General features: G+C 43.4%; 1 non-coding gene across 1 annotated transcript; it reads right to left on the bottom strand.

Annotated features, from left to right (window-relative positions):
• Positions 1–4,303: 4,303 nt before the first annotated feature.
• On the bottom strand, positions 4,304–4,376 carry TRNAK-CUU (transfer RNA lysine (anticodon CUU)). The gene has a single exon. It is a non-coding gene; the product is annotated as a tRNA-Lys (tRNA).
• Between the last annotated feature and the right edge of the window lie 3,277 nt (positions 4,377–7,653).

Here is a 7,653-nt window from a genome sequence, read left to right as displayed (position 1 = left end):
AAGGCGTTAAATATCATCATTCCAACTCAAAACCACTTTCCAAAGGTTATCATTATGCGGAAGTGGCACAAAAAAAAAATAAAATAAAATAAAACAAGGACGATTTACGACTGACTTAGGACAGACAATGTACATTAAGTTTAGACGTAAATGGACAGATGACAGTGCATGGATAGATAACAACACTAAAGGTGAATAATTTTATTTAGTGTATGGAAGGAAGAATAAATAGATGGATAAATGACAGCGAAGAGGTGAATATTTAAAGACAAATGGTGAATGAACATAGCATGATTAACCCCAACAGTAAAAATACGTCATACTCGGTACATATTTCCTTCTATGCTTCTATCGGAAAATTATATTAAACTTTGGAGAGACCGTTTATACTGGTAAGGATAAAAACTGTCTCCATTAACTCCTTCATAATTTCACGTCTCCCTCATCTAAAAAAAAAATAAATAAATAAAAAAAAGTCTGGATATGGCAGGACTAAAATAGAAAAAGAATGTGCTATAGGACTGAAGGGATGAGGATAGATACTGGTCTGGAAGTAACAATGGATAGATAGACAGACAGACAGATAGGCAGAGGAGAGAGAGGATATATGGCTGGGATGTGAGGAGGAAGGATGGATGTGGAGACTGGCCAAGGGGAACGGTGATAAAGAGAGATTTGGAAGTGTGACAGCGACCTAAAAAGCGAGATAAAGAGTGTGTGTGTGTGTGTGTGTGTGTGTGTGTGTGTGTGTGTGTGTGTGTGTGTGTGTGTGTGTGTGTGTGTGTGTGTGTGTGAGAGAGAGAGAGAGAGAGAGAGAGAGAGAGAGAGAGAGCGCACGCGCGCGCACACACACACACACACACACACACACACAAACCCCCTTTCCTCCCCCTTCCCCTTCTCTCTCTCTCTCTCTCTCTCTCTCTCTCTCTCTTCCAGACGACCGCGTAACGACTTCTGGGAACGCGGAGTTGTGCAAGACTTTTAATGACGACCATCACTGAAGTCCAGCACCTCGGTCAAAAATCCCTTTACACTCCCTTAAACTTTCCTAAAACTGATTTATTTTAGGGGCATGTGGGATGTTGCAGAGGTCCAGAAGAGAGAGAGAGAGAGAGAGAGAGAGAGAGAGAGAGAGAGAGAGAGAGAAATATAGTTCTTATAGGCCAGAAATTAGAGTGAGAGAAATACGCCTTCCTTATTCAGCTGTACAGTCTTAAGCATAAACACAGTGCGACTGCGATCTACTTAGGAATGTTAAATACGTATATACCTCTAATGTGATAGCACGGTTCCTATTCTTCCAAATTTCCTGCTTAAAAAATAATAAATCACTAAATACACAGTTCAGACAATCTTCTCTGTTTGAACTTTGATAACTTAGCCTTTAAAGTTCTGGGTAACTTTAACACTGTTCTTGTTACTTTGAAACGATGAAGGCCATCTTAAAATAGACCACTAGAGCTGAAGGAATAAAACAAACTGCCCTTTATTCCTTAGTAGTGTGACCCATTAAGCAATCTTTCCTTTATTTCTTAGTACTGTGATCCATAAGGCAATCTTTCCTTTATTCCTTAGTACTTTGATCCGCTATTTCTTCCTTTGGTATACCGTACTGAAGGGATCCAATACAATCACTTAAATCTGCCAATGGGATGCCGTCTTTTTCCTTTTATTCTTGCTCACTTCAGACGATTTTATTCAACCTGAGAGTGACTTCCCTCGTGCTGAAGTGCTCAACCCATTCAATGTGGTGTTTTTCTACTTATATTTTCCCCAGATGATTTAACTGAGGTGTGTGTGTGTGTGTGTGTGTGTGTGTGTGTGTGTGTGTGTGTGTGTGTGTGTGTGTGTGTGTGTGTGTGTGTGTGTGTGTGTGTGTGTGTGTGAGAGAGAGAGGAGTAAAAAGGACTTTGGCATGCAGGGAGAATCAAGAAGCAAGAAAACTGCAAGAACAAATAATGAAAAATGAAAATCAGGAGACACCACGAAAAAAAAAAAAAAAAAAAAGGGAAAACAGCAGGCACGAAATTTTTTAAGAAAGCCAGAGAAGGAGTAACTGAAGCAAATGTCAGGATGTGTCTAAATGTGAGTCTTTGTAATTACGTATTCAAATGACTCCGCTCACTTCTTGGCGTGAACTTTTATCAAACTCGCCAGCAAAATGTCGCTCGTCTGGACTCGTGTAAATTTGAGGGGATGAAGTTTGCATTTTGTGATCGTCCATCTAGTGCAGTCCCCCTTCAACTCTCTCTTCTCTTTTCTCTGTTCTCTTCTCTCTCTCTCTCTCTCTCCTTCCTTCCAATCTCTCCTCATCTTCTTTCCCTCTGCTTTCTCCCTCCTTTCTCACGCTGCTCCTCTTCCCTTTCCATCCCTCTATGCTCCTCCTTCTTTACCTTCTCTCTCCTTCCTCCGCCTGTCTTCCCCTCCTTCCTTCTCTCTCCTTTCTCTCCATAATCTTACTGTTTCTCTTCCCTTTATACCCACCCTTCTTCCCCATTTTCTCCCTCCCTCCTCCCCCTCCCATTCAGCCCCCCTTTCCTCCCATTCCTGTCACTTTTGACTTCATTCCTCCCCTTAATCTTCCTTCCCTCTCCTCCTCATACCACCTCCTCTCCATGTACTTCCTTCCTCTTTTCTCTCCCTTTTCCCTTCCCCTCTCTCATTTCTCCCCATGCGTTTCTCCCTCTTTTTTTCTCCTTCCTCCCTTCCTCTCACCCTCTCCCTGCATTTCCTTTCTCATTTCTCACTTTTTTTTTTTCCTGCCCTGCCCCTCCCTCCTTCCTCCTTTCCCTCCCTTTCCTTCCTTCTTTCCTTCCTTCCATCCATCCATCCTTCCTTCCTTCCTTCCTTCCTTCCTTCCCTCCCTCCCTCCCTCCCTTCCCACATATTTCGCAACTTTACTTTGACCTCATTTTAATTAGCGCTTAACCCTATGACTACGTAGGGTTTCTCTCTGCCGAATTAAAAACTCTCTCTCTCTCTCTCTCTCTCTCTCTCTCCCAGTCCATGATACGCTTCCATCCTCCCTTTATCTTTTCGTTTCTCCTCTCCTTCCTCATCATTTTTCGTATTTCCTTACATTCTTTCATTCTTCCTTAACCTTCGTCATTTTTTCCTTATTTTTCTCACTTTCCTCCTCCTCTTCCCTTAGGCAACCTTGAAACACGTTCATGTAGACTCCCATGATCTCACACACACACACACACACACACACACACACACCACTCTGACAAACAAGCTCTCTTGCGTCCCAGCCCGCCCCTACAGGGAGACAGGGGTGGGGGAGGAAGGGGATGGAGAGGGTGGGGGGAGAGATTATATGGCAATATGGAGGGGGAGGAGGAGGGGAAATAAGAGGGGAGAAGAGGAATGAGGGGAGGAAGGAGGGGTTACGAGGGGGAGGAAGGAGGGGAGAAGACGGGGAGGAGGAAGGAGAAAAGATAAGGTCGGACGGTGTTAGGAGGGTGGGGAGGGGAGAGTTTAGGGGGAGAGGAGGAGGGGGCTGGAAGGGCGAGGGACGTGGAGGGAAGAGGGATGAGGAAAAATGGAAGGATGTAGGAGAGAGGGAGGGTAGGGGAATGAAATAGGTGAGGGGAGAAGGGGAGAAGTGGGAAGGACTTGGGGAGGGTTGGGGGTCGACTGGGAGGGGGGGGGAGAAAATATACGCAGGGACGGGGGGTAGTGGGTGGGGGAGGAGAGAATATATGGGGGAGTGGGAAGTAAACATCCAGTGGACAAACAGAGAGAGAGAGAGAGAGAGAGAGAGAGAGAGAGAGAGAGAGAGAGAGAGTGAAAGGGAGATGGAGAGAGAGGGAGAGGAAGAGGAAGGAAGGGGGATGCTGGTAAGTAAAAAGAGAGCTGAATGAAAGAGGGAGGAAGAAAGGGGACAGAGAGGAAAGAAATGGGAGAGAAAGGAGATGAAGGAAAAAGGAAGAGAGAGAGAAGAAGCGGGAAGCAGGAGGGCCGCCGAAAAAGGAGTAAAGCAGGACTGAATGAAAGAGGAAGGACAACACAGGAAGAGAGCTAGTGAGAGAGAGAGAGAGAGAGAGAGAGAGAGAGAGAGAGAGAGAGAGAGAGAGAATCATGGTCTAAAATGATTATAATGTTGATAATGATGATTGATGATAATTCTTTTTCTTATTTTTATATCACTATCAATACTCCTACTATTACTACTACTACAACTACCATCACAACGAGTATTATCATCATTATCATTATCATTATTATTACTATGAACATGTAAACGGTAATAATCTGCAGAAATTAGTCTTATCTAATATACGCGTAAAATCATTTTCGCCCAACGTGGGGCTCGAACCCACGACCCCGAGATTAAGAGTCTCGTGCTCTACCGACTGAGCTAGCCGGGCTGTGCAGGTAAATGGTGAACGTAATATATCATGTGTGTGTGTGTGTGTGTGTGTGTGTGTGTGTGTAAGAGGGAGAGCACATGCAAGGAAATGAGTAAAGGACATGTGTGACTGTGTTGGGGGGACAGTATATGTAAAAAGATGATGTGTGTGTGTGTGTGTGTGTGTGTGTGTGTGTGTGTGTGTGTGTGTGTGTAGGAGGGAGAGCACATGCAAGGAAATGAGTAAAGGACATGTGTGACTGTGTTGGGGGGACAGTATATGTAAAAAGATGATGTGTGTGTGTGTGTGTGTGTGTGTGTGTGTGTGTGTGTGTGTGTGTGTGTGTGTGTGTGTGTGTGTGTGTGTGTGTGTGTGTGTTTTGGAGGGGGAGGAAGGGTCGGGTGGAGGGAGGGGGAACAAGGGCACCCAACCATCACCCCCACGATAACTCAGACAAAGATCTATAAACGTCCCCTGCCCACCCATAAAATACCCCTCCCCACCCTCCTTCCCTCCCCCTACCTCTCTTACCCCCACCCCAACCACTCCCCCAGCCACCTTCACCACCCCTACCCCCACTCCATCCCACCTTTTTCCCTTCCTCTATTTTTTCCGGCTTTCTTTTCCGTTCTTCTTTCCTGTTCTTTTTTTTTTTCCACTTTCTCTCATTTATCATTTCTCTCATTTTTCTAATCCCCTTTTTCTTTCATTTTTCTCTGTTCTCTATGCTATAAAATGTTCACAAGTTTTGCTTTTATATTTTACTTTTCCCGTAAAACTTTTTCCAGTTTCTGTTCTCCTTCTTCATTTTTATTTAATCGTTGTTCTTTTTATTTTCTTGCGATTTTCTCTTTACCATTTTGCACACAGTGTTTTCCAGACATTTTTTTTCTTCCTCCATGATATAATTTTTCCGGCTTTCTTCCCTCCTCGTTCATCTTTTTTTTTCTTTTTTTAATTTATATCTTTTCAAAATCTTTTCTTTGATTTTCTGTTCTCTCTCTCTCTCTTACTTCTAATATCCATTTTCTGTACTTCTTCCTACCATATATTATTAGAGTGCCCCTTCCTTTTCCTTCCCTTAAATTTTTCCTTAGTCCTTTTTTTTTTACTTTTTTGCGATTTCTTCTTTTCCGTTTTCTCACATTTCATTTTCCCTCAAACTGCCCTCCTTCATCCGTCCTTTCCTTGTTGTCTTGTCCTGTGTTTACTGATTCTCTCTCCATTTATCCAAGTTCTTCCTCCTGCTTCTCTTTCACAATTTTTGATTTTTTTTTACATACTTTTCTTTTTCCTTTCTACCTTTTCCAGTTTTAATCTTTGCCTTTTCCCTCCTTCCTCTCTTTCACCATTTTTCTTATCCCTTCTTTCATGTTATGTACATTTCTCTGTTTTCTTTACCCTTTCCCTCTTTCTTCTTCTTCACCAATTTTCTCAGTCTTTCTTTCATACCGTGATATTTGTAACTTTTTCTTTCTTTACCTAATACTGCTGTGCTCTTAACCTCTTTCTCAAATTCAGCCCTTCCATTTTTCCTTCCTCTGTCCTCTCTTATTTCTTCTTCTGAATATCCTTCCTACAAAGTTCTCTCTTTTCACTTTCCTAGTTCTGTTCTATTCATTACCTTTTCTCACATTCCACTTCTTCCACTTCCCGTCCTTCTTCCTGTCATATATTCTTTGCCCTTTTTTTTATTTACTTTTTTTGTTTCCTCTATTCTGTTCTAATTACTTTTCCTCATATTTTCCCCACTCCAATTCTCTTTCTTCATTCTCTCTCATTTCATTATGCACATCAATTTTCTTTTCTGTTTTCTTTCCCTGCTGGACTCTTGCCTTCGCGTCTCTCTTTTTAGCACACTTTTTTTTTTCACATAATGCTTTTCCTTTCTTTCTTCTGTTCTCCCGTTACGGTCTTTTCTTTAGCTGTTCTCACATTTCCTGATTTTTTTTTTTTTGGTCACCTTTCCTGGTCCCTCTCTTCCACTGTGATGGGCCTTCCTACTCACGTCTCTCTCTCTCTCTCTCTCTCTCTCTCTCTCTCTCTCTAATTACCACTTAATATTTCCAAACGAAGAAATTCTCCCTAATTAAATAAAAAGTCTGGTTGTACTCAGAAACAGCTAAAGGAAGACGTCATGGTACTGATGAAGCTAAAAAAAACTTTCCCCCACCCTCAGGACATAAATCCTTCTTAGATCTCCTCACTTCCTCTCACTTCCTCAATCTTCCTCTTCCCGCCCTCCCTCTCTCACTCTCTCTGGCTGCATTTTTTTCCTCCATGTTCCCTCATTTCCTTTGTAAAATGTCTGTTAATCTCCTCTCTCTCTCTCTCTCTCTGTCCTTCCATTCCTTTTTTCCACTTCTTTCTGTTCCACTATCAATCTTCTCTTTTCCTTCGCTTTTTCATCTTCAATTTCTCTCCCCTGACCCTCCATTTGTCTCCCCTCTCTGCACTTTCTCCCTTGTTTATTGCTCACTACCCCTCTTATTACCTCTCTCTCTCTCTCTCTCTCTCACTTTCCCCTGCTTGTCTTTCCTCCTCTCTCCTACCCTCTTCTTTCTTCTTTTTCCTCCCTCCCCCCCCCTCTCTCTCTCATTTTCCTCTTCTTGTCTTTCCTCCTCTCTCCTATCCTCTTCTTTCTCCTTTTTTCCTTTCTCTCTCTCTCTCTCTCTCTCTCTCTCTCTCTCTCTCTCTCTCTCTCTCTCGCGATTTCTTATCTTTATTCCCCCCCCCCCGTTTCTTCCCACAAATTTCACCTCATACCGCCATTTATTACTCTCTTCCCTCCCTCCCTCCCATTGTCCTTTTTCCTTCTACCCTTCACCCCTCCTACATACATCCCTACCTTTGATCACCCTCCCTCTCTCCCTCCCTTTTCTTCGTCCATTTGACCTTCCCTCCCTTTAGGTCTCCTCCCTCCACTCTTCATCCTCCCTCACTCCCTCTTCCCATTATCTTCCTTCCCTTTGTCCTTCCTCCATCCTTCACCCTCTCTCCCTATGCTTTTCCTCCTTCCTTCCATCCCTCCTCCCTCCTTCCCTCCCTTCTTCACCTTTACACCCTCCCTTTCCCTTCCCTTGTACTCTTCATCCCTTTACCCCTCCTCCCTTCACCTCTTACGCCCTCCACATTCATCCTCCCTCCCTTTCTCCACCCATCACCTCCCTCTCTCTCTCTCTCTCTCTCTCTCTCTCTCCCTCTCATATCTGGCAAGGTCTTTACTCTCTTATTACACGCGTTTTATCTGTTATCGGTACTTAATCTTGCTTTTATTTTCGTCTCCCTCGTCTAT

The sequence above is a fragment of the Coenobita brevimanus genome, chromosome 75, assembly GCF_032717465.1.
Source record: "Coenobita brevimanus isolate Jiangsu-jjx chromosome 75, ASM3271746v2, whole genome shotgun sequence".
In the NCBI taxonomy this organism is placed as follows: domain Eukaryota; kingdom Metazoa; phylum Arthropoda; class Malacostraca; order Decapoda; family Coenobitidae; genus Coenobita; species Coenobita brevimanus.
This window is presented reverse-complemented; position numbering and strand designations above follow the sequence as displayed.